This window comes from Tachyglossus aculeatus, chromosome 18, assembly GCF_015852505.1.
Source record: "Tachyglossus aculeatus isolate mTacAcu1 chromosome 18, mTacAcu1.pri, whole genome shotgun sequence".
In the NCBI taxonomy this organism is placed as follows: domain Eukaryota; kingdom Metazoa; phylum Chordata; class Mammalia; order Monotremata; family Tachyglossidae; genus Tachyglossus; species Tachyglossus aculeatus.
Window position 1 is genome coordinate 23,697,265 of NC_052083.1, and position 27,697 is coordinate 23,724,961.

Sequence of the window (27,697 nt, forward strand, 5' to 3'; positions counted from 1 at the left end):
GGTATCTGCCAGAGACAAGATTCCTACCCACAATCAGCAGTAGGCATTCCTATTTTATTGTTGGCAGGGAATGTACCTACTAACTCTGTTGTATTGTACTGAGTACAGTGCTCTGCCCAGAATAATCAATCAATCAGTTGTACCTATTAACCACTTACTGTGTGCAGAGCACTGAACTAAGCACTTGGGTGAATACAGAGTTGGTAGACACGTTCTCTGCCGACAAGGAACTTAAAAATAAATACCATTGAATGGTTGAATGGAACATAAGTATTTGTAATTTCATCAAAAATCTTGTTCTTTACCATTTTCCAATCTTAGCTTTGAATAGGAATGCTACATCCCTGAGCCTCAGACCACTGCAATGTTGATGGTGTAGTTCATTTTTCCCCAGGTAACAGAAGGACACTGAATGGCCAACGGAAATCACACAACTATGACTGAGTTCATTCTGTCTGGATCCAGACAGTGATCCACAGTTACAGATCCCCTTCTTCATGCTGTTCCTCCTCATCTATGTGGTTAATCTTCTGGGAAATCTGCTCATCATTTTAATCATTAGAGTCTCTTCGCAACTTCACACACCCATGTACCTTTTCCTTAGTCATCTGTCTTTCTCTGACTCATGTTATTCATCGGCCATCATCCCTAAAATGCTGGCAAATTTCTTAATGGACAAGAAAACCATTTGTTACCCAGGATGTGTGGCTCAGCTCTGGGCTGCGGCTACATTTGGGGTAGTGGAGTATTGTCTTCTGGCAGTAATGGCTTATGATCGATATGTAGCAATCTGTAAACCCCTTCTATGCATAATCTGTATGCCTCAGAGGCTGTGTGCTTTACTGGTTACTGCTTCCTACACGGCCAGCTGCCTGAATACTCTGGTCTATACATCTAATGTATTTAGTTTGTCCTTCTGTGGACCTTCTGAAATTAATCACTGCTACTGTGACGTCCCTCCATTGTTGAAGCTGTCATGTTCGGACCCCAGGCTTGCCAAAATAATTCCTACTGTCCCCCCATTGTTGAAGCTGTCCTGTTCGGACTCCAGGCTTACCCAAATACTTCCTACTGCTTCCACAGCCATCATTATGCTGGTTACGGTTCTGACCACACTAATATCATATGTATACATCCTGTTGGCTATTTTTAAAATACAGTCCTCTGGAGGAAGGCAATGAGCTTTCTTCACATGCACCTCTCACCTACTGACAGTCACTTTATTCTATGGAACTACAATGTTTATTTATCTGCTACCCAGTTCCAGCTTTTCAATGGATCAGAAAAAAATGGTGTCCGTGTGCTATATGATACTGATCCCAGTGCTGAACCCAATGATCTGAGGAACAAAGAGGTGAAAGATGCCCTGTGGAAGGTCATGGGCAGGGAACGGATCTGCTAATTCTGCCATGCTGTACTCTCCCAAGTGCTTAGTACAGTGCTCTGCACATAGTAAGTCCTTAATATATACCATTAATTGATTGATTTTAAAGGTCAAGAATCACACAGACTGTGAATTATTTATTCTGGTAAATTCATAACAATAAAAATGATTTTTGCCTTTTACATCCATCCTCTTCTAATGCGAGGGTTGCATTCTTTCAAAACCCTTTGGTGAGGAGAACTCGTGCTGTGGCATGTGCTGTGCTAGACTGGTAGCTCACAGTGGGCAGGGAATGTCTGTTATACTGTTCACCCACAAGCCCTGAGAAGAGTGCTCTGCACACAGTAAGCACTCAATAAATACAACTGACTGACTGACTCGTTCTGTAGATATGCTCACAGCCTGTTTCTTCTGACTCCACATCAAGCTGTTTCCAATCAGATCCAAGTTTCTAGAGATTGTTTCCTAATTTCCCAATAATGCTCTAGCTAAAAAATGTAAACGAAAATCATGTGCTATAGTGGCATTGGGTGTTTATACATGTTCAGTGGTACATTTCATTACATGTTATATTATTTCATCTCAACATAGTCATTCATCTACCAATTATATCATTCTTTTTCCTCCTGCTGCCATTGTAAACGACTGTAGAATGTCTTTCCTATGACATAGGAAACTCCTGGATGGCACATAATGTCTGCTTTGCTTCTGCTGTACTTTCTCAGACACTCAGTTTAGTGATACACTCAGTAAGTCTGGATGAAAACCATCGATTGATTTATTGATTAATTTCAATTTTGCTTCAATAAACTGGTTTCAATGATCTGAAATGAAACTTTGTTTCCAACATGGGTTTTTGCATTTCTTAAAGGCAAGTTTAATAAAAGTCTGTTCTCATATTCTGCATATTCTCATTTCCCTTGTCAATTCTCTCTCCATTGGCTAAGAAAGCAATTCCTTCCAAGTCCTGAGGTAATCTTTGTTGCACTTCTAGTCTTCTTCATCTTTCATCCATTTGCCCTACTTAGTGTCATTGACAAATCAATCAATCAATCAATCAATCGTATTTATTGAGCGCTTACTATGTGCAGAGCACTGTACTAAGCGCTTGGGAAGTACAAATTGGCAACACACAGAGACAGTCCCTACCCAACAGTGGGCTCACAGTCTAAAAGGGGGAGACAGAGAGCAGAACCAAACATACCAACAAAATAAAATAAATAGGATAGAAATGTACAAGTAAAATAAATAAATAAATAAATAAATAAATAAATAGAGTAATAAATATGTACAACCATATATACATATATACAGGTGCTGTGGGGAAGGGAAGGAGGTAAGATGGGGGGGATGGAGAGGGGGACGAGGGGGAGAGGAAGGAAGGGGCTCAGTCTGGGAAGGCCTCCTGGAGGAGGTGAGCTCTCAGCAGGGCCTTGAAGGGAGGAAGAGAGCTAGCTTGGCGGAGGGGCAGAGGGAGGGCATTCCAGGCCCGGGGGATGACGTGGGCCGGGGGTCGACGGCGGGACAGGCGAGAACGAGGTACAGTGAGGAGATTAGCGGTGGAGGAGCGGAGGTTGCGGGCTGGGCAGTAGAAGGAGAGAAGGGAGGTGAGGTAGGAGGGGGCGAGGTGATGGAGAGCCTTGAAGCCCAGGGTGAGGAGTTTCTGCCTTATGCGCAGATTGATTGGTAGCCACTGGAGATTTTTGAGGAGGGGAGTAATATGCCCAGAGCGTTTCTGGACAAAGATAATCCGGGCAGCAGCATGAAGTATGGATTGAAGTGGAGAGAGACACGAGGATGGGAGATCAGAGAGAAGGCTGGTGCAGTAGTCCAGACGGGATAGGATGAGAGCTTGAATGAGCAGGGTAGCAGTTTGGATGGAGAGGAAAGGGTGGATCTTGGCAATGTTGCGGAGCTGAGATCGGCAGGTTTTGGTGACGGCTTGGATGTGAGGGGTGAATGAGAGAGCGGAGTCGAGGATGACACCAAGGTTGCGGGCTTGTGAGACGGGAAGGATGGTAGTGCCGTCAACAGAGATGGGAAAGTCAGGGAGAGGACAAGGTTTGGGAGGGAAGACAAGGAGATCAGTCTTCGACATGTTGAGCTTTAGGTGGTGGGCGGACATCCAGATGGAGATGTCCTGAAGGCAGGAGGAGATGCTAGCCTGGAGGGAGGGGGAGAGAGCAGGAGCAGAGATGTAGATCTGGGTGTCATCAGCGTAGAAAATCCCATGACCCCTCCATTCCTTAGGTATCTTTGAATTGGCTTTATTGTTCTTACTAACCTTTCAATAGGGTAGGGCTAAATTTGGAGAACAAGTTGGGAGATTTACCCTAAGCCATTGGGCAGAGCTTCTCAGTCTCAGAGCATTCTGAGGAAGCATTTCTAGGTGGGACACCCACAGCATGGGTGTTCCAAATCAGAATGTTATTCTATTCAGATACATCTTGAAGATTAAAGCATGATTGAAATTGCTTACCCATCACATGCTTCTTCATTTTAAATCTGTACAAATCTCAAAACTGAGGAGGTATTATTGTCCTGCGTATTCATTAAGATATTGATGTTATTAGTATTATTTATTATGTTATTATTTTAAAGAAGCAGCAAGTCCCCACTCTCGGCTTCAAGGCTCTCCATCACCTCACTCCCTCCTACCTCGCCTTCCTTCTTTCCTTCTACAGCCCTGCCCACACCCTCCACTCCTCTGTCGCTAACCTCCTCACTGTGCCTCGTTCTCGCCTGTCCCGCCATTGACCCCCGGCCCATGCCCTCCCTCTGGACTGGAATGCTCTCCCTCCACACATCCGCCAAGCTAGCTCTCTTCCTCCCTTCAAAGCCCTACTGAGAGCTCACGTCCTCCAGGAGGCCTTCCCAGACTGAGCCCCCTCCTTCCTCTCCCCCTCTTCCTCCTCCCCAATCAATCAATCAATCAATCGCACTTATTGAGCACTTACTGTGTGCAGAGCACTGTACTAAGCGCTTGGGAAGTACAAGTTAGCAACATATAGAGACAGCCCCTACCCAACAGTGGGCTCACAGTCTAGAAGCCCCATCCCCCCAACTTACCTCCTTCGTCTCCCCACAGCACCTATATATATGCATATATGTATATATGATTGTACATATTTATTACTCTATTTATTTTACCTGTACATATTTATTCTATTTATTTTATTTTGTTAATATGTTTTGTTTTGTTGTCTGTCTCCCCCTTCTAGACTGTGAGCCCTCTGTTGGGTAGGGACCGTCTCTATATATTGCCAACTTGTATTTCCCAAGCGCTAAGTACAGTGCTCTGCACACAGTAAGCGCTCATTAAATACGATTGAATGAATGAATAAATGAAAGTCCTAGTGGAAAGAGCCCTGGACTGTGAGTCAGAGGGCCTGGGTTCTAATCCCTGCTCCAAGACGTCTCTGCCATGTGATCTTGGGCAAGTCTTTTAAACTTCTTTGTGCCTCAGTTCCCTTATCTGTAAAATTAGGATTTAGACTGTGAGCCTCATGTGGGATGGGGACCATGTTCAACCTAATTATCTTGTATCTACTTCAGCGCCTGGCACAATTAAGTGCTTAACAATCATTAAAAGAAAATTACTAACACTGCTAGTCCTCTGAAATTTCAATTCCAGATGTGCCAAATCTGAGCTCCTCCCCGTTCCCTGTCTCCAGCTTTGGAGACTGGGTTCATGCACTTTTATTGCATCTGAGTAAAGAATCAATCACTTACATATACTGACCACTTATTGGTGCTGAGCCCTGAACTAAGCCCTTTAGAGATTTCAGTAGAAGTAGTAGACATAATGCCTCCCATTAGGGTGCTTACCAAAGTGTGTGTATGTATGTATAAGGGGGGGAGAGGAGGAAACTCTTCTATAACCTCCCCAGATCCCTCTGTACAAATCTAAAGATCGCATATTTATGTTGGTTTACAGAAGCCTGCTTCTCCCACCCATCTTTCTACTCATAGTCACAAGAGTATTGGGAGTGTTGTTCCTGAGACTACTGGGCGAGTAAGCTATCTCCCTTGCTCAGCCAAGGAGATCCTGGGAGAAAAAAAATGTACTTTTACTGTTAAATCATTTCAAGACTTGTTAGACGATTCCCTCTGCTGTTTAAAAGCACTTTTAGGGTACAGGGTTAATCGACCCATGGTGTGTGATGTCTGTAGAATTGGGGCCATGGACGTTTTCAAAAATCCTCCTTTTCCCAAATGGTGCAATTATTTTAATCTATGGTTCTAATGGGAAGAAGATGAATCTGATAATGATCTATATTGTGTTGCAGCTAGTGCAAGTTTAATAAATGGAAATCAATCCATATCATTTACTGAGCCCTTACTATATGCAGAGTACTGTATTAAGTGCTTGGGAGAGTACAATCCAACAAAGTTGGTAGACACATTCCCTGCCCACAGTGAATTTACAGTCTTAGAAAACAAAGTGATATCTGATATCTATACTTGCTTTTCTCAGAGCAAAATTGATTAGTAGTGATTCTTTCTTGTTTTTTTGTTAAGCACTTACTATGTTCCAGTAATAAACTCTGAGGTAGATACAAGGTTGGACACAGTCCATGACCCACAAGGGGCTCTCAGTCTTAATTCCCATTTTTACAGATGAGGTAACAGTCACAGAGAAGTTAAGTAACTTGCACAAGCTCCCACAGCAGAGAGGTGGCAGAGTTAGGTTTAGAACACAAGTCCTTCTGACTCTCAGACCTATAATGTACCCACTAAGGCAAGCTGCTTCGTACCATACCCATTCATATAGTTTGTTTACCTCCTATAATCTGTTCAAATTTCTGTGTAAAAGACCCATAAAAGTGACAGAAACAAGCTGCTTAAAACAAATTCACTAAATGGTGAAATTCATTTGCCAATTCAATCTTTGAAAGGAATCTTCTGGTGATAATCTGTACTTCCCTTTAGTGTCAGACCTATCTAAGAGGGATTTGCCAGTACCAATTCAGTAAATGTTACTCCAGCCATAGACCACAAGTCTTGATGTAGGGATCTTCACTTGATTGATTTATCCCATCCTACCTCACCTCGCTTCTCTCCTTCTACAACGCAGCCCACACACTTTGCTCCTCTAGTGCTAACCTTCTCACTGTGCCTCGATCTTGCTTGTCTCACCGCCGACCCCTAGCCCAAGTCCATCCTCTGGCCTGGACACATTCCCTCCTCTAATCCGATAGACAACCACTCTCACTCATTTCAATGTCATATTGAAGGTGCATTCATTCATTCATTCAATCGTATTTATTGAGTGCTTCCTGTGTGCGGAGCACTGTACTAAGCGCTTGGGAAGTACAAGTTGGCAATATATAGAGATGGTCCCTACCCAACAGCGGGCTCACAGTCTAGAAGGCGGAGACAGACAACAAAACAATATATATCAACAAAATAAAATAAATAGAATAAGTATGTACAAGTAAAATAGAGTAATAAATATGTACAAGCATATATACATGTATACATATATACAGGTGCTGTGGGGAGACGAAGGAGGTAAGGTGGGGGGATGGGGAGGGCGAGAAGGGGCAGAGGAAGGAGGGGGCTCAGTCTGGGAAGGCCTCCTGGAGGAGGTGAGATCTCAGTTGGGCTTTGAAGGGAGGAAGAGAGCTAGCTTGGCGGATGTGTGGAGGGAAGGCATTCCCGGCCAGGGGGAAGACGTGGACCGGGGGTCGACGGCGGGAGAGGTGAGAACGAGGCACAGTGAGGAGGTTAGCAGCAGAGGAGCGGAGGGTGCGGGCTGGGCTGTAGAAGGAAAGAAGGGAGGTGAGGTAGGAGGGGACGAGGGGATGGAGAGCCTTGAAGCCGAGAGTGAGGAGTTTTTGCCTGTTGCTTAGGTTGATTGGTAGCCACTGGAGATTTTTGATGAGGGCAGTAACATGCCCAGAGCGTTTCTGCACAAAAATGATCCGGGCAGCAGCGTGAAGTATAGATTGAAGTGGGGAGAGACAGGAGTATGGGAGATCAGAGAGGAGGCTGATGCAGTAATCCAGTAGGGATAGGATGAGAGATTGAACGAGCAAGGTAGTGGTTTGGACGGAGAGGAAAGGGCGGGTCTTAGCGATGTTGCAGAGGTGAGACCGGCAGGTTTTGGTGATGGATTGGATGTGAGGGGTGAACGAGAGAGCGAAGTCGAGGATGACACCAAGGTTGAGGGCTTGTGAGACAGGAAGGATGGTAGTGCTGGCAACAGGACGGGAAAGTCGTGGAGAGGGCAGGGTTTGGGAGGTAAGGTGAGGAGTTCAGTCTTGGACATTTTGAGTTTTAGATGGCAGGCAGACATCCAGATGGAGGTGTCTTGAAGGCAGAAAGAGACCCGAGCCTAAAGGGAGGGAGGGAGAGCAGGGGTAGAGATGTAGATTTGGGTGTCATCAGCGTACAGATGATAGTTGAAGCCGTGGGAGTGAATGAGTTCACCAAGGGAGTGAGTGTAGATAGAGAACAGAAGGGGACCAAGAACTGACCCTTGAGGAACCCCTACAGTACGGGGATGGGAGGGGGAGGAGGAGCCTGCAAAAGAGACTGAAAATGAACGGCCGGAGAGATAAGAGGAGAACCAGGAGAGGACAGAGTCTGTGAAGCCAAGATTGGATAGTGTGTTGAGGAGAAGGAGGTGGTCCACAGTGTCGAAGGCAGTGTCGAGGAGGATTAGGATAGAGTAGGGGTCGTTGGATTTGGAAAAAAAGGAGGTCATTGGTGACCTTTGAGAGGGCAGTTTCGGTGAGGTGTAGGGGACAGAAGCCAGATTGGAGTGGGTCGAGGAGAAAGTTGGCATTGAGGAATTCGAGGCAGCGCGTGTAGACGACTGGTTTAAGGAGTTTGGAAAGAAATGATAGGAGGGAGATAGGACGATAACTAGAAGGTGAGGTGGGGTCAAGAGAGGGTTTTTTTAGGATGGGAGAGACGTGGGCATGTTTGAAGGCAGAGGGGAAGGATTTGAGAGTGAGCAGTTGAAGATGGAAGTTAAGGAGGGGAGGACGGACCGAGTGAGGGATTTCATAAGATGAGAGGGAATGGTGTCAGAAGCACAGGTGGCCGGAGTGGCTTGAGAGGAGGGAGGAGATCTCATGATACTGCTGGGAAGGATGGGAGGGTAACAGAGAGGTTTGAGAGCCAGGGGTTGGAGAAGGGGCGGAGGAGTGACTTTGGGGAGCTCAGACCTGATAGGTTTAATTTTATTAATGAAGTAGGAGGCCAGACTAGGCCTCATTTTTCCTCATCTCCCGTTCCCTCTGCATTGCCCTGACTTGTTCTCTTTACTCTTTCTCATTCCCAGCCTCAAAGCACATATGTGCATATCTGTAATTTTATTTATCCCTTTAACCTTCTTCCCTCCCAGCCCTACAGCACTTATGTACATATCCGCAATTTTATTTACTTGCATTCATGTCTCCCTTCCCCACTCTGGACTGTGAGCTCCTTGTGGGCAGGGAATGTCACCGTTTATTGTTGTATTGTACTTTGCCAAGGGCTTAGTACAGTGCTCTGCACACAGTAAGTGCTCAATAAATATGATTGAATGAATGCAATTGACAGATGACATTCAAGATGTTTGCTGCTTTAAGGCCTCTCCCCTATCTCTGCCTCTTGATGGGGGTCTGGGGCCCATTCCTAACCTCTAGGCAAAGAGGTAGTTGAGGTGTGAAAGCAACACAGAGGTTGCCAGGACCCCTTGTCAGTGACTGTCACTCAGGCAGGCTCCTCCATCATATATGAAGAGGCAATCTTCTGGAAAGACCCTGCTTGTGTGATCACATTCTAAAGCTTTTCAGTCCTTGGATAGGAACAAAACAGACTTCTCTTTGGTTGGCTGGAAAATGAGGCAATTTTGTAAGGTATAGTAAAAAACAAGAAGATTCTATAAGTTCCTTTAGGACAAGTACAATTTATATCATTTCTACTATACTCTCCCAAATGCTTAGGATAGTGCTTGGCACAGAGCAATGAAATACAGCATGGCCTAGTGGAAAGGACATGGACCTGAAAATCAGAAGACATGGGTTCTAATCCCAGATCCATGACTTGTCTGCTGAATGATCTTGGGCAAGTCACTTAGCTTTTCTGTACCTCAGGTATCACATCTGTAAAATGGGGATTAAATCTTACTCCCTCCTGCTTGGACTGTCACTTCCATGTGGGGCAGAAAATGGTTCCAAAGTGATTATCTTGTATCTCCTATATCCCCTGGGGGCTTAGTACAGTGTTTGGCACAACGTAAGTGACTAACAAATTCCACACTTTTAATGATCAATAAAAGCGTTGTTTGACATATTTCCAATTTGTTTTTCATTTTGTTTTAAGTAGATTTTCCCAGTATATTGGTTATTGAAAGCAGAGGAGGTATGGTCTTGATTCATTTTCCAATCCCTTTATTTAGTGGCCTAAGAAACTAGATTGGAATGATCCTGAGTGACTGAATTTCTTTCCTTAAATACACAATATACATATATCTTAGGAAGACGTCATTTCATGTGAAATACATAGATTTCACTGCAGATTTCGCCTACAATTCAGAATATGCACAATTCCTGTCAATCTTAAGATCATTACCAGGAGGATAATTCTCAAGCTAACCTACACACTGTGCCTTGTTCCCAGCCCTCCCGCCTCTGACATTTGCTTATGTTCTTCCTTCTTCCTAGACCTCCCCTCTCTCTCATCTCCTCCAGGAAGTCTTCCCTGATTAATTTACCTCCCACACCTCTGGTGTTACTGCTATCTCACCCCTTTGTACCAACCTTGCATTTATATACTCTAAATCAATCAGTCAATCGCTTAATGGTTTTTACTGAGCACTTACTGTATACAGAGCATTGTCTGTATGCAGAGCACTGTACTAAGCAATTGGGAGAGATCAATACAACAGAGATAGTAGACTTATTCTATAAGCCACATTGGAGTACTTGAATACGTACCCAACTCCCAAGAACTCGTGGATAGAGTTATTAAGAACACTTAAGGAACTCACTTTCATCTTTCCTCCTACCTGCAAATTATCTTAGTGTCTGTGGAAAGAGCACAGGCCTGGGTGTCAGAGGTCATGGGTTCTAATCCCAGCTCCGCCACTTAGCTGTGTGACTTTGGGCAAGTCACTTAACTTTCTGTGCCTCAGTTACCTCATATGTAAAATGGGGTTTACGACTGTGAGCCCCATGTGGGACAACCTGATCACCTTGGATCCCACACAGAGCTTAGAACACTGCTTCGCACATACAAAACGCTTAAGAAATATTAAGCACTTAGTACAGTGCTCTGCACACAGTAAGTGCTCAGTAAATATGATTGAAAGAATGTCTCTTTCCCTAGATTATAGGCTCTTTAAGGTCAGAGATGGTGTCTAGTAAATCTTTATTTTAAGCACTTATAATAAAGCGCTCTCCTCACAGTTGCTGTTCATTAAAACTTGATAGACTGAGTAAGGAGCACAATCTCCTTTCCTCCTTTTGGATTACAGAAGTCAGAACACTCTTTCTGCTGAGGAAGTGATCAGATTTAAGCCCCATGAGGCAAGGACCGTGTCTACAAACTCAACTGTATTATTCTCTCTCAAGTGCTTAATACAATGTTCTCAACACAGAAAGCACTGAAAAAATACCATTGACTCCCAGAATCCTTGCTTCCTAATCATTTTGGTACTGCTCTCAATGGTTATTTATCTTAAAAGAGTGAAGGTGTTTCCCAAAGTCTGTAACAAATTACCAGGAGGTGCTTTTAACCTGGAAAATCTAGAACCTAAAATTTGTTCTTTTTTGCTGTTCTTTTTATGGTATCTGTTAAGTGCCTACTATGTGCCAGATACTGTGATAACTGCTGGGTTTGATAAAAACTAATCATGTTGAATGCAGTCCATTGTCTCATATGGTGCTCACAATCTTAATCCCCATTTTACAGATAAGCAGACTGAGGCACAGAGAAATTAAGTGACTTGGTCGAGATCACACAGCCAATAAGTAGTGGAGTTAGGATTAGAACCCAAATCCTTCTGACTCTCGGAGCTGTTCTCTATCCACTAGGTCATGCTACTTTGTTTAGATAGATAATAATTAATAATTATTATGGCATTTGGTAAGCGATTACTATGTGCCAGGAACTGTACTAAGCGCTGGGGTGGACAGAAGCATATCAGGGTGGCCACAGTCCCTGTCCTAATTTAGGCTCACATCATTATGAGGTGGTTGAGGTGAAGTCCTTGATTAAGAAACCTTGGTAGTTCCACTCCACGTTGTGTGAGGTTTCTCTGAGAGGTAATTCAGATTTCTTTGTTGAATAATACAAAAACTCCTTTTTAGCAAAAATGACCCTATCCCTTGGGATTCCGGAGAAATTGTGGGTCCTGCAGGTGATTATTCTCAGTCCCTGGGCGATCTACAGAGCAATTAAATAATGTTTTTCACTTCTTGCAGTATCACAGGTGACACAGAGGAATTGAGTAACTTAATTCCCATAATTCCAATATAAACATGCCTCTGTTACCCAGTGAAATGTTCTGTGAGCCTTAAGTAATAACTCTTTTTCATATTCAACATCTCAGTGGATCAGAAAAAACTGTTGTCTGTGTGCTATATGATATTGATCTCAATGCTGAACCCAATGATCTATAGTCTGAGGAACAAAGAGGTGAAAGATGCCCTATGGAAGGTGATGTCAGGGAACGTGTCAGTTAATTCTCCCGATTGCTTAGTACAGTGCTCTGCACAAAGTATGTGTTCCATACATACCATTGATTGATTGATTTTAAATGTCAAGCATCACACACTAAAGTGGTATTTATTCACGCTGTGACCAGTATTCTGGTATCCTGGTATCCTGAGTATGCAGTGACCATGCTCATAACAGTAAACAGGATTTTTGCATTTTATATCTATCCTCTTCTAATGCGAGGGTTGTGCTCTTGCAAAACCCTTTGTTGAGGAGAACTCGTGCTGCGACATGTGCTGTACTACACTGTAAGTTTGTTGTGGGCAGGGAATATGTCTGTTATATTGTATTCCCCCAAGCGCCGAGTAGAGTGATCTGCATACAGTAAGTGCTCAATAAATACGATTGTCTGACTGACTCATTCTGTAGGTATGCTCACAGCCCTTTTCTCCTGATAGATCAAGCTGTTTCCAGCCAGGCCCATGTTTTCAGAGATTGTTCTGCTTGCCTAGACTTGCTCCCCTTATTATTCTCCCCTCACCGTCCCACAGCACTTATGTGCATATCTGTAATTTATTTATTTATATTAATGTCTGTCTCCCCTTCTAGACTGTAAGGTCGTTGTGGACAGGGAATATGTCTATTGTTGTATTGTACTCTATCAAGAGCTTAGTACAGTTATCTGCACAGAGTAAGCACTCAATAAAATGATTGACTGACTGAATGAATGATGTCTATGACAAACTGTCGCAGGAACTGGGGCAACGGAACTGTTCAAAAATCCTCTTAGCTTTTTACAAACGGTGCAATTATTTTAATCTATGAACTAATGAGAGAGAAATAGGTCAGATATTGATCTGAAATGTGTTACAGTTAGTGCAAAATTTATAAATGGAATCAATCTTTGCTATTTATTGAGCCCTTACTATGTGCCGAGCATTATTACGGGCCGAGTATTAAGCATTATGGAGAGCACAATGAAACAGTGTTGGTAGTCACATTCTCTGCCACAACGAGCTAACAGTCTAGGAAAACAAATATCTGACATCTTTATTTTGTTTTTACAAGAGTAAAATTGGTTGGTACCGATTTTTTTAAAATATATTTGCTAAGCATTTACTTTGTGCCAGGCATTGTACCAAGGTCTGGGGTAGCTATAAGGTTGGACACGGTCCATGTGTCATATGGGTCTCACAGCCTTAATTCCCATTTTACAGATGAGGTAACTGAGTCAAAGAGAAGTTAAGTGACTTGCCCAAGGTCACACAGCCCACAAGTGGAGGCAAAGCTGGGATAAGAACACAAGACCTTCTGAATCCCAGTCCCACACTCCATCCACTAAAACATGCTGCTTCTCTCCTAATGGTAATAGGCCACACCCTTTCTGATATTCAATCTATATTCAATCAATCCCAATCTCATATTCAATCCATATTCAATTCATCACTAAAGCTTGTCAGTTCCATCTTCGCAACATCACTGAAATCATCCACCCTTTCCTCTGCGATCAAACTGCTACCATGTTAATCCAGTTACTTGTCCTGTCCATTCTTGATTACTGTGTCACCCTCCTTGCTGACCTCCCAGTCTCCTGTCTCTCCCCACTCCAGTCCAAACTACACTCTCCTGCCTCAATCATTTTTCTACCAAAACATTTGGGACATGTTTCTCCATTCTCAAGAAACTCCAGCAGTTTCCCATGCACCTCCATATCAAGCCAAAACTCCTCACCATTGGTTTCAAAACATTCAATCACCTTGAACCTTTTAAATAGGAACTCACCTTGCTACTCTCTTACTACAACACAAACCGTACACTTTGTTCCTCTAATGCTAACCTTCTTATTGTATCTCATCTCATCTACCTCACCACTGATCTCTCACCCATTTACTGCCTCTGGCTTGAAATGCCCTCCCTCTTCAAATCCGACATCCAATTATTCTCTCCCCTTTCAAAAGACCTTCCCTGACTAAGCCCTCCTTTCCTCTTCTCCCACTCCCTTGTGTGTCTCCCTGATATGATACCTTTATTCTCCCACACACACACACACCAGCCCCCAGCACTTATGTCCATATCTGTAATTTATTTATTTATATTAATGTCTGTCTCCCCCTCTAAACTGTGAGCTCATTGTGGGAAGGGAATGTGTCTGATAATTGTTGTATTGTACCCTCCCAAGTGTTTAGTGCAGTGTTTTGCACACAGTAAGAGCTTAATAAGTACAATTAAATGAATGAATGAATGAATGATAGTTTGTCTGCCTCCTATAATTCCTTCAAATTTCTATGTAAAAGACCCAAGGAAAACAGACACAGAGGACATCAAAAAACATTTAGATGAAAGTGATAAAAGCAAGCCTACTTAAAAACAGATTCACTAATTGGCGAAATTCATGGGCCAAATCATTTTTTTAAAGGAATAATCTGGTGGTACTTTACTTTAATGCCAAACCTATCTGAGAGAATGCCAAACCTTTCTGAGAAGAATTTGTCAATGCCAATCAGCAAATATTACCCCAGCCACGAGTCTGAGCTGAGGAGTCTTGACATCTGCATCTTCACTTGAGTGACAGATGACATTCAAGGTTTTTCCAGCCTTCAGGCCTCTCCTCTGACCCTGCCTCTTGATGGAGCTCTGGGGTCCATTCCTAACCTCTAGACAAGGGGGCAGGTGAGGGGAAAAAGCAACACAGAGGTCATCAGGACCCCTAGGCAGTGACTGTCTGTCTCGAGTACTTAGGGTAGTGCTTGGCACAGAGCAGTGCAAAGCAGCATGACCTAGAGGAAAGAGCATGGGCCTGGGAGTCAGAAGATGTGGATTCTAATCCTAGCTCCCCTACTTGTCTGCTGAATGACCTTGGGCAAGTCATTTAATTTCTCTGTGCCTCACTTACCTCATCTTTAAAATGGGGATTAAACCTTATTTGCTCCTACTTGGACTGTGATTTCCATGTGGGAAAGAGAATGGGTCCAACCTGATTATCTTGTATCTACCCTAATGCTTAGTACAGTGCTTTGTATATAGTAAGTGCTTAACAAGTGCCATAATTTTAATTATTAATATTAATAACATTAGCAGATAGATTGATTAGGGAATGAATTGTTGATTGATATTTCCAAGTTGCTTTTCATTTAATCTTATGTAGATTTAGCCAATATCTTGTGTGTTGAGAGGGGAGCAAGAATGGAATTGAATTACCTGGTAACTGATTCAGTTCTCCAATCCATTTATTTAGTGGCCTAAGAACCTAGATCAAAATAATACTGAGTGACTGTATTCATTTCCATAGATGTGTGGTATACATGGACCTTAGGAGACCTCATTTCATATGAAATACATAGATTTCATTGCAGATTACTCCTATATTTCATTACATACACAGTTCATGCCAATCAGAGAAGCATTACCAGGAGGGTAATTCTCAAGCTAACTGTGTACTAACTAATACACTGTGTATTGTTCCCATTCCTCCCTCCTCTGACATAATGCTTATGTCCTTGTTTCTTCCTGGAACTCCCCTCTCTCTCAACGCCTCCAAGAAACCTATCCTGGTTAATTTACCTCCCACAGCACCGATTTTATGCCCACAACTTCTATCTCAGGCCTTTGTACCAACATTGTATTTATATACTCTAAATCAATCAGTCAATCGCTTAATGGTTTTTACTGAACATTTACTATATTCAGAACACTGTACTAAGCACTTGGGAGAGATCAATACGACAGAGTTAGAAGATATAGTCTCCAAACCAACTGGAGTACTTGCATAAATACCCAACTCTTAAGAGTTCATGTACATATCCACCTTCCTGTTTTCTCCTACTTGTAAATTATTTTAGCATCTGTCTCTTTCCCTAGATTGTATGCTGTTTCAGTTCAGAAATGGTGTCTAGGTACTTTAATTGTACTCTCACAAGCACTTATTACAATGCTCTGCTCACAGTTACTGCTCATTAAAAGCACTGATAGATTGATGACAGAACACATTCTTCTTTCCCCCTCTTGAGTGACAGAAGTCAGAACACTTATTCTGTTGTGAGGAAGTGATCAGACTTAAGATCCTTCAGGCAGGTACTGTGTCTATCAACTCCATTGCATTGTACTCCCCCAAGTACTTAATACAATGCTCTGAACAATTGACTCCAAGAATCCCTTTCTTCCTACTCAGTAATGGAACTGACTGTTTAGCTTAAAAAAGTGGAGGTACTTCCCAAAGTTTGTAATAGATTCTTTGGAGGGGCTTTGGATGGGGGAAAATCAGACCCTAAAAATATGCTTTGTTTTTTGTTGTGTTTGCTTTTTAATATTTGTTTAGTGCTTACTATGTGCCATGCACTGTACTGTGCACTGGGATAGATAAAAGCTTATCAAGTTGGACACAGTCCAAGTCCCACATAGGATTCACAATTATAATCCTTATTTTGTAAATGATGTAACTAAATCCTGGAGGAAGTGAAGTGACTTGCCCAAGGTCACACAGCAGATAAGTGATAGAGTTGGGATTAGAACCTAGGTCCTTCTGAGTCCCAGTTCTAAGCTCAATCCACTAGGCCATGGTGCTTTGTTCAAGAAAATGTCATCATGAGGTGGCTGAGTTATATCCCTTGATTTAGAAAACTTGATTGCTCAACTCCATGGTGTATTAGATTTCTCTGAGGGGTAATTCAGATTTCTGTTTTGAATAAGTCAGAAACTTCTTTCCTTTTGGCAAAGACTACTCCAACTTTTGGGAGTCCAGAAAAGTTGTGAGGTTCTGCAGGTGATTATTCCCAAGCCCTGGGTGATCTAAAAAGCAATTAAATAATGCTTTTGACTTCTTGCAGTATCACAGATGACTCAGAGGAGTTCAGGGACTTGGCCTTCTAACACCACTAAGCCCAATATAAACATGTCTCTGTAACCCAATGTGATGCTTTTTGAGCCTCAAAGGATAATTATTTTCGTATCCAGCAACTTCTTGTGAAACTCTTGGAATTTTATTCTTGATAAATGTTGAATTTTTTGAAGCTGACTCAGTCTCCTCTTCCTCACTTACCTATTTGGAGATTAGCATAAGATCATGTAAATACACAGCTATCAGCCCTTATGGGTTTATGCTGATGGGTTGCAAGAGTAGAGACAAAAGCTTAGGCTCATTCTTAGGCCCAGGAATGCTTTGACCTGAAAAGGATAGAGGTCCCTTTCCCCACTTCAGCCAGGAAAACCTCACTGACTTGTCCCTCCACCTCCTCAATCTATCAATCAATCATTGGTATTTATGGAGTGCTTACTGAGTGCAAGAAACTGTATTAAGCTCTTGGGACAGTGAAATGCAATAGAGTTGCTTCCAGCCAAGAAGCAGCTTACAGTAATCTTTTTGCTCTTGGTTCATTCAACCATTCAATAGTATTTATTGAGCACTTACTGTGTGCAGAGCACTGTACTAAGCGCTTGGGAAGTACAAGTTGACAACATATAGAGATGGTCCCTACCCAACAACGGGCTTACAGTCTAGAAGATATGTTAAGAAATGTTAGGTGCTTACAGACACTTCCACAGGTATAGGTGCTCTTCCAAAAGCCTTTTGACAAAGAAAAGGGCATCTGAGTTTGCAGAAGATTCTTGTTGACCCAATCTTCTGGATTCATTTAGAAATCCGTTAGACATTTATTCTTCTGTGTGCATTAGCTACAGGCTACTTTGACTGCACTCATTTTTAATTAGATAAGAAAAGTGTACAGTTTAAGTGTGATGGAGCACTAAGTCGTAAGGCAGAGTCTTTCTGAGATGATTCTCCCCTTGATTCCGCCACTAAAGCAGAGTAATTTATTTCATAGTAAATATTTTCCTACAAAAATATGGTCTTCCCACATTACCTTGCAGATACCTCATAACTGTGCCAACCCCAATTTTGATGGGAAGAATTTTGTTTTATTTTTTCAATTTTGGTGGGGATGGTGCACTGAAATCTAAAGTAGTTCAAAGATTTTTCTTAATGGATAGATAATTATATATATTTACAAAATCATCTGGAAGAAAATATTCAAAAATGTTGTTGTTGAAAATTGTAGATTGCTGCTTGTTTTCATAATATAAGGAAGCAGTTTCTGAGTGTGCTAGCATGGATACAGTGACAAATGGTCTTCTTTGGGAGAAGATTTTCAGGTTAATTTTCGGTTCCATTTGATTTCCATCCCTAATATTTGGAAATACTTTATCTTCATTAACTACTAAACTTTTCAGAACAAGAAGAAACCTGTCTAAGAGGTGGAATGTCTAGAACACAGAGAAGAGGAGATTCTGAATTTTAAATGGATGTTTAAATGAAGAAAAATGGGAGATTGGAAAAAATAAAATACGGTAATTTTGTGAGTATGATAATGCAATTCCCCATTGAGGTGTATTTAAGAATTGGGTGGAGGAACTGCTACAGGTAATGTGTGTAATGGGAATAAATGAACTCTTAAGGAAGAAGGAAATGAAGCATCGATGGAGGGGGGCAGCAATGATGATGAATGGGCTCTGTAGGAAAGTAAAGGGTTGGAGTAGTGTGTACTGGTGCCTTAGAAAATATGTTCTTTGACTGAATTAAGAATTTCTGTGAGAGTGAAACATTCGGTAAGTCCTGGCTTCAGTGGGAGATCTGAGGGCCTGACACCCAGACCAGTGATATAGCAACTATCATCCTCAGGCAGGTGTGAAGGCCAATCAATCAGTTTAATTTATTGAGGATCTGTAATTGCAATGCATTGAACCAAGCACCGAGGAGAGTACAATTCATTCAGTAGTATTTATTTTGCACTTACAGTGTGCAGAGCACTGTACTAAGCTCTTGGAAGACTACAGTAATAAACAGACACATTCCCTGACCACAGTGAGCTTACATTCTAGAGAATTAGTAGACATGAATTCGTAGCATGACCCCTGTCCAATAGAAACTTATAATGCAGCAGGGAAGAGATAAAAAAGGAAGTAGAAAAAGTGAAGAGTGTATGAATTAGTGCTTAACTAATTTTATGTGTAATATATGTAAGAAGTGTTGTGGGTTGTTGCAAAAGTATTTTATTGAAGTAGTAGTTGGGGCACTTTTAGACAGTGAGCCTTATGTGGGACAGGAACTAGGTCCACTCTGATTACCTTGGGCTGGTTACATAGCAAGGGCTTAGCACACATTATTATCATCCTCCTCCTCATCATCATCAACAACATCACTATCTGGATAGAGGATATAATAATAAGAGAAAGACCTTCTGGATGAGGCCTTATGGATAAGGTGTGATTTTAGATGGGCTCTTTAGATAGAAAGGACTGTGAACTGGACAATTAGAGAAGGGAGAGAATTCCAGACAAAGGGATTTTTATCAATTCTTCAAGTTCTCCAGTCTTTCAAATTTTTAGTTTCAACAGAAATTCTACTCCTACGGGCCTCTGAGCACTGCAATGCTGATGGTGTAGTTCATTTTCTTCCCACGTAACAGCAGTACAGTACATGGCCAACAGAAATCATGAAGCTCTGAGTGAGTTCATTCTGTGGGGATTAACAAGTGATCCACAGTTACAGATCCTCCTCTTCATGCTGTTCCTCCTCATCTATGCGGTCACTCCTCTGGGGAATCAGCTCATCATTCTAATCATTGGAGTCAGTTCACAACTTCACACACCCATGTACTTTTTCCTTAGCCATCTGTCTTCCTCTGACTCATGTTATTCATCATCTGTCACCCCTAAGATGCTGGAAAAAATTTTAGGGGACAAGAAAGCCATTTCTTACCCATGATGTGTGGCCCAGCTCTCTGCTGTAGTTACATTTGGGGTAATGGAGTACTGTCTTCTGGCTGATATGGCTTATAATCGATATGTAATTGGGCAAGTCACTTAACCTCTCTGTGCCTCAGTTACCTTATCTGTAAAATGGGGATTAAAACTATGAGCCCCCCGTGGTACAACCTGGCCACCTTGTAACCTCCCCAGCGCTTAGAACAGTGCTTTGCACATGCTAATTGCTTAACAAGTACTATGATTATTATTATTATTATTATTATTATTATTATTATTATTATTATTATGTAGCAATCTGTAAACACCTGCTATATATAGTCTGCATGCCTCAGAGGCTGGTGTGCTTTACTGGTCACTGCTTCTTACCTGGCCAGTTGTCTGAATGCTGTGGTCAGTGAAGCAAGTGTACTTAATTTGTCCTTCTGTGGATCTCATGAAATTAATCACTTCTACTGTGACATCCCCCCATTGTTGAGGCTGTCCTGTTCAGACCCCAGGCTTGCCCAAGTCCTTCCTGCTGCTTCCACAGCTGTCACTGTGCTGGTTACAGTACTGACCATACTGATATTGCATGTGCACATCCTGCTGGCTCTTTAAAAAATACACTCCCCTGGAGCAAGGCAAAAAGCTTTTTTTACATGTGCCTCTTACTTAATGACAGTCACTTTATTTTATGGAACGACAATGTTTATCTATCTGCTGCCCAGTTCCAGCTTCTCAATGGATCAGAAAAAAATGGTGTCCTTGTGCTAGATGATACTGATCCCCATGCTGAACCCAATGCTCTATAGTCTGAAGAACAAAGAGGTGAAAGATGCAGAGATAAAGATGCACTGAGGAAGGTAATTTTTCTAAAAAAAGTCTTTTTAACGTCAAGAATCGCACACTAGATGTGAATCAGTCACATTGGTCCATTCATAACAATAAAGAGGATTTTTGCATTTTGCATCCATCTTCAGCAAAGATGTTTACAAACAGTTCTCCTCTGAATGTGAGGGTTGTATCCTGTGTTGAGACCTCATGCTGTTCCACATGCTTTGCTCATTCTGCGGATATGTTAACAGCCTGATTCTTCTGATAGTCCATCAAGCTGTTCTCAAACAGGCCTAATCATTTTTAATTGCCTAGCAATATTCAAGCCAAAGGGTGTAAAGAAAACTTGGACAATAGCAGAATTAAATGTTCATGATTATTTAGTCATAGACTTCATTATGTATTCAGTTGTTTCACCTTGACATATTCATTCTTCTACTGATCATATCATTCTATTTTCTCCCACTTTCATTGTTTGTGAACAATTTTTGTTTGTCTGTCTGTCTTCCCTATAATATGGGGAACTCCTTGATGGTAGATAATGTGTGCTTTGCTTCTGCTGCACTCTCCCAAGCATTTAGTATAGTGTTATGACTCGAATAAATTCTGGATAAATATCTTTGATGGAGTGATCGATTTGAATTTTATTCTATTAGAAGTTTGAATAATGGTTACTGAAATCTTTTATCCAGCTCTTCATCTCATTTTCAGGGCATCTCTGGTGGAATTCTAGTGAGTGTGCAATCTCATTTCCCTTGTCATTCCTGTCTCCAATGGCAATAGCCAATATACCAATTGCTCCCAAGTCCTTGAGGTAATCTTTATTGCTTCGCTAAGCTTCTCCGTGGCCATTTAACCAATTATCTTACTTAGTCCCCCTGCCAGTTCCCAAGTTTAAACCTTAAGTATCTCTGAACTAAACTATTGCTATATTTTTCTTGCTAGCATCTTAGAACCCCTCTTACAATTGCACCTGGAGAGTTTTCAGTACTCCACTAATCTCGGCTATGTGAGCAAGAGTCAAGGAGAGGTATACCTATTCCATTCCTAGCATGAGCAGTAGCTAGTAAGTGGAAGGCAATCTGCTAGAAGTCAAAACTCACCTGACCTGTGCTGGGCAACAGTGGCATAGGAGAGAGTTGAAAGCAGAGACTCAGGTTTACTGCTCCATCCATAGGACTCCATCCTCCTCCACCTCCGAGACATTTTGCCAAGAGTCCCTGGACTCTGCTTGCCATTAACCTCTTTGGCCTGATTTGACTGACCTATGGACAATGCATCCTTCTGCTTTGAGCATCATCAGCTCATCTTATGGTCGCTTCTGCATGTTAATTGTTAACTGCTCTCTGTGATGTCTTCTGCTTATTTTATTATTCCCATCGAATGTCAATTGCTAACGTCACTCGATGATGTCATCACCAGCTTATTTTACTGCCATCGCATGTTAATTGTTAAATGCTGTCTGCGATGTCATCTGCTTATTTTTTGCCATCACATAGTAGTTATCTGCTCTCTGTGATAACATCATCGGCCTATTTTATTATTGCCATAACATGTTAATTGTTAACTACCCTCTGTGATGTCATCACCTACTTATATCATTGCTACTGTGTTATTGCTACTGCATTTCAATTGTTAGCCTCCCGCTGTGCTATCATTTACCTTGCTGAACTCACCCTGAACTATTAATTCCCCTGCTCCCAACTGCCATTCCCATCCCTCACCTTCCCCTTCCCCTCTTCCACCCAGCTCTTGCCCTCCCTTTCCCCCACCACCACCTTCCCACCCCCTACCCAGGATCCCTCTGTTTCAGCGCCAACCCTCAACTCCTCCCTCCCAGCCCCCTCCCTCCCCTCCTCCCCGCCCCCACCCCATCCCGGTTCTCCTTTCTCATCGCCACCCCTCTTCCCACTCTCCCCGCCCAGGCCCCCGCCAACTCATCCCAATCCAAATCCTCCCCACCCCTCGCACCCTTCCCTCTCCCTCTCCTCCCTCCACAGCTGCTGCCAAGTGTGGCCTCTGGAATCCCGGCTCCATTATAAGTAAGCTCCCTTTCATCCTGGACCTATTCCTTTCCAGCTCTCTACTCCTCCTCGCCCTAACTGAACCATGGCTGTCTCCGGATGACACGGTCTCTTCACCTGCTCTCTCCAGTGGAGGCCTCTTCTTCTTCCACTCCCCCAGACTCACCAGGAAAGGAGGAGGTGTCGGTTTCCTTCTCGACCCCCAATGTCGCCTTCGCACTATCCCTCCTCCCCCCTCCCTTTCCTTCCCTTCCTTTGAAGCCCACATTATTCGCCTCTACCACCCCCTCAAGAGTCTTGTAGCCATCATCTACCGCCCCCTCGGCCCCACCTCCAACTTTTGTAACGATTTTGACCCCTTCCTCACCTTTCTACTCTCCTTTCCCATGCCCACTCTGATCCTCGAAGACTTCAACATCCACATAGATATCCCTGGTGACTCCTCTGCTGCCCGCCTTCTATCTCTCCTTGACGCTGCCAACCTCCTGCTCCACCCCACCTCGACCACTCACCAACTTGGTCACACCCTCGAACTCATCATCTCCTACCGCTGCACTATCTACACCCTCACCAACTCTGAAATCCGTCTCTCTGATCATAACCTTCTCACCTGCCTCCTCACTCACACACCTCTCCCCTGTAAATCTATTTTACTACCTCACAGAGACCTCCGCTCTCTCGACCCCATCCATCTTTCTGAGCGCCTCACACCCCACCTCGCCCCCCTTTCATCTCTATCCAATCTTGATGATCAGATTACTGCTCTCAATTCTACCCTCTCTACTCAGCTCGACTCACTCGCTCCCCTTTCCCTTCGCTGCTCTCGTACCACTAACCCACAGCCCTGGATCACTGCTAACCGCCTCCTTTGCTCGTATTCTTGAGCTGCTGAACGCTGCTGGCGAAAGTCTAAACACCAAGCCAACCTTGTTCACTTCAAGGTTATCCTTTCCTGCCTTAACTCTGCCCTCTCCTCTGCCAGACAAAACTATGTCTCCTCCCTTATTGACACCGATGCCCATCATCCCCATCAGCTCTTCCGTACATTTAACTCTCTTCTCAGGCCTCCTGTTCCTTCCCCTCCTCCTTCCCTCACCCCAACGATCTGGCCTCCTACTTCATTAGTAAAATTAATTCCATCAGGTCTGAGCTCCCCAGTCACTCCCCCCCCCTTCTCCAACCCCCGGCTCTCAAACCTCTCCACTACTATCCCATCCTTCCCAGCAGTATCCTCAGATGAGATTTCCTCACTCCTCCCAAGTGCTACTCCGGCCAGCTGTGCTTCCGACCCCACACCCTCTCATTTTATGAAATCTCTCACCCAGTCCCTCCTCCCCTCCTTAACTTCCATCTTCAACTGCTTACTCTCCAATGGTTCCTTCCCCTCTGCCTTCAAATATGCCCACGTCTCCCCCATCCTAAAAAAACCCTCTCTTGAACCCACCTCCCCTTCTACTTATCGCCCTATCTCCTTCCTACCATTCCTTTCCAAACTCCTTGAACAAGTCGTCTACACCTGCTGTCTCGAATTCCTCAACGCCGACTCTCTCCTCGACCCCCTCCAATTTGGCTTCTGTTCCTTACATTCCACCGAAACTGCCCTCTCAAAGGTCACCAATGACCTCCTGCTTGCCAAATCCAACGGCTCATACTCTATCCTAATCCTCCTTGACCTCACAGCTGCCTTCGACACTGTTGACCACCCCCATCTCCTCAACACGCTATCCTACCTTGGCCACACAGACTCCGTCCTCTCCTGGTTCTCCTCTTATCTCTCTGGTCGTTCATTCTCAGTCTCTTTTGCAGGCTCCTCCTCCCCCTCCCATCCCCTTACTGTAGGGGTTCCTCAGGGGTCAATTCTTGGTTCCCTTTTGTTCTCTATCTACACTCACTCTCTTGGTGAACTCATTCACTCCCACGGCTTCAAATATCATCTCTACGCTGATGACACCCAAATCTACATCTCTGTCCCTGCTTTCTCTCCCTTGCTTCAGGCTCGGGTCTCCTCCTGCCTTCAAGACATCTCCATCTGGATGTCTGCCCGCCATCTGAAACTCAATATGTCCAAGACTGAACTCCGTATCTTCCCCCCCCCAAACCCTGCCCTCTCCCTGACTTTCCCGTTACTGTTGACGGCACTACCATCCTTCCCGTCTCACAAGCCCTCAACCTTGGTGTCATCCTCGACTCCACTCTCTCGTTCACCCCTCACATCCAATCCATCACCAAAACCTGCCGGTCTCACCTGCACAACATCACCAAGATCCGCCTTTTCCTCTCCATCCAAACTGCTACCCTGCTCGTTCAATCTCTCATCCTATCCCGACTGGATTACTGCGTCAGCCTCCTCTCTGATCTCCCATCCTCTTGTCTCTCCCCACTTCAATCTATACTTCACGCTGCTGCCCGGATCGTTTTTGTGCAGAAATGCTCTGGGCATGTTACTCCTCTCCTCAAAAATCTCCAGTGGCTACCAGTCAACCTACGCATCAGGCAGAAACTCCTCACTCTCAGCTTCAAGGCTCTCCGTCATCTCAGCCCACACCCTCAGCTCCTCTGCTGCTAACCTCCTCACTGTGCCTCGTTCTCGCCTGTCCCACCATCGGCCCCCGGCCCACGTCTTCCCCCTGGCCTGGAATGCCCTCCCTCCGCACATTCACCAAGCTAGCTCTCTTCCTCCATTCAAAGCCCTACTGAGAGCTCACCTTCTCCAGGAGGCCTTCCCAGACTGAGACCCCTCCTTCCTCTCCCCTTCCTCCCACTCCCCATCCCCCCGCCCTACCTCCTTCCCCTCCCCACAGCACCTGTGTATATGTTTGTACGTATTTTTTGCTCTATTTGTTTTACTTGTACATATTTACTATTCTAATTATTTTATTTCGTTAATATATTTTGTTTTGTTGTCTGTCTCCCCCTTCTAGACTGTGAGCCTGTTGTTGGGTAGGGACCGTCTCTTTATGTTGCCAACTTGTACTTCCCAAGCGCTTAGTACAGTGCTCTGCACACTGTAAGCGCTCAATAAATGAATGAGTGAAAGCTCAGAAGACAATGGTAAACTATTTCCGTATTTTTACCAAGAAAAATCTATGGATGCCTTGCCAAAACAATTGCAGATGGAGGTGGAGCAACCTGGAAGTGAGGTATCTATGGAGTTGCTATGGGTCAGAGATGATGTGACAGCATTAGACAAGTATCTCAGTAGGATGGGGACAATTCTTGTGACCAAGTTGGGAAATTTTCCCTAAGCAATGTCACAGAACAAACCTTCTTAGTAGCACATTCTTCTAGGAGGCATTTCTCAGTAGGGCACCCAGAGAGAGGCTGTTCCAAATCAAAATTCTACTCAATACAGTTTCATCCTGAGAATTAAGACGTGTTTGGAATTGCTCTAGTGTGGCTTAGTGGAAAGAGCACCCACTTGGGAGTCAGAGGTCATGGGTTCTAATCCCAGCTCTGCCACCTATCAGCTATGTGACTTTGGGCAAGTCACTTAACTTCTCTGTGCCTCAGTTACCTCACCTGTAAAATGGGGATGAGTCTCACATGAGATATCCTGATTATCTTGTATCTACCCTAGGGTTTAGAACAGTGCTTGGCAAGTAGTAAACCCTTAACAAATACCCTTATTATTATTATTATTATATCTTTTTCACTTTTAATCTGTAAAGAGTTTGCATTATTGTCATTAATTTTCAATGACAATAGCATTGCAAGCACTATTAAATGTCAATTTCTGATGTGCCAAATTTGAACTTCAGGAATACTGGATGCAAATTAAAGCCATGGATAGTTTCTAAAGTAATTCTCCGAATTTTTAGACTCTGGTCTCTTCATAGCCATCTACCCTCTTTCTCAACTATACTCTCTCCTTTACTGACCAACTGTTTCCTATTCACCCTTGAATCTCTCCCCCTTTACCCCATGCAGTCTCCCATCCATTGAACAACTCCTTTCTTACCTTTTATGCTGCAGTTTTCTTCCAAGTTTCTTCCAAGTTTCATCCTACCTAATCTATCTTTCACAAATCTATTCATGTATTCTGCAAAATCTCTCAGTCACTCCATGTTTCAAACTCTTTCCTCCCCTTTTTCTTTCTTTCATTTTCACTGTACTCTAGTATTCTACAAGAAGTAGCAGTAACAGTATTTTTAAGCACTTACTGGGTGTGCACTACTGTACTAAGCGCTGGGAAAGAGTATGCAGGTGGGAATTAGACACAGACGCTTTCCCTTGAGGGGCTCACAACCTATCGATATAAGTGTGTGGGACTGGGGAAGGCAGGGAGAGATGGTGGGTGAAGACTTGAGATGGACATAATGAAAGCAATGAAACACTAAAATATTAAAACAGCATAAGGAATAAGGACAAATATGCAGTGCATAAAATATGCTTCCTGTTTAATCTCTGTATTTCATTTTGTTTAGATTTGCAATTTCCCATTATCAATTGTTCTTCTGAACTTTTTCCCAAGTTGAACTACATGCGCTGAAAAAACTCTGGTGTTCTAGAAGCTATGCCCTGACTCTTAATTCATTTAAATCAATCACAGCTCAACAGTAAGTCTACTCCTTCTTGAAGTCTTCTCCAATTAATATCAACTGTACTCTGGCATATCAATATAATTCCCACTATCCCCCCATATATATCTGTATTGAAAGGTGATTTCCCCAGAATTTCCCTGTTGCATCAACGATCCTACCCAATATAAAGAGACTCCCAGTTACCCTTCCAAAACTTTATTTGCACGTACTGCAGCATTGCTGATGGCATTAGAAAAAAACCTGGATTTATAAATAATAACTCTTGGTATCACGTCCTCTTTATCAGCTGCCGAGGGATAGATTGCATTTCTTTTGAGATGCCTTTACAGCATTTCTTATAGAATTCTTCTAGGGAGTTTCCCGTTAGGCTGTATAAACACTGTTGATAGGAAACACCTAATCATATTTCAGTTAAGGTGGAAAGACTGTAGAAAGACTTCTCCCAAACTTCCTAAAGTTCATAAACTTAGCTATAGGTTTATGTCCTCATGTGTGAAAAACTTAGGACGGTACTAAGCAGA

General features: G+C 43.2%; 2 pseudogenes; both read left to right on the plus strand.

The window, feature by feature from the left end:
* The first annotated feature begins 412 nt into the window (after nt 1-412).
* LOC119940067 lies at nt 413-19,474 on the plus strand (annotated as a pseudogene).
* A 34-nt stretch (nt 19,475-19,508) lies between these two features.
* LOC119940068 lies at nt 19,509-20,635 on the plus strand (annotated as a pseudogene).
* The last annotated feature ends 7,062 nt before the right edge of the window (nt 20,636-27,697 follow it).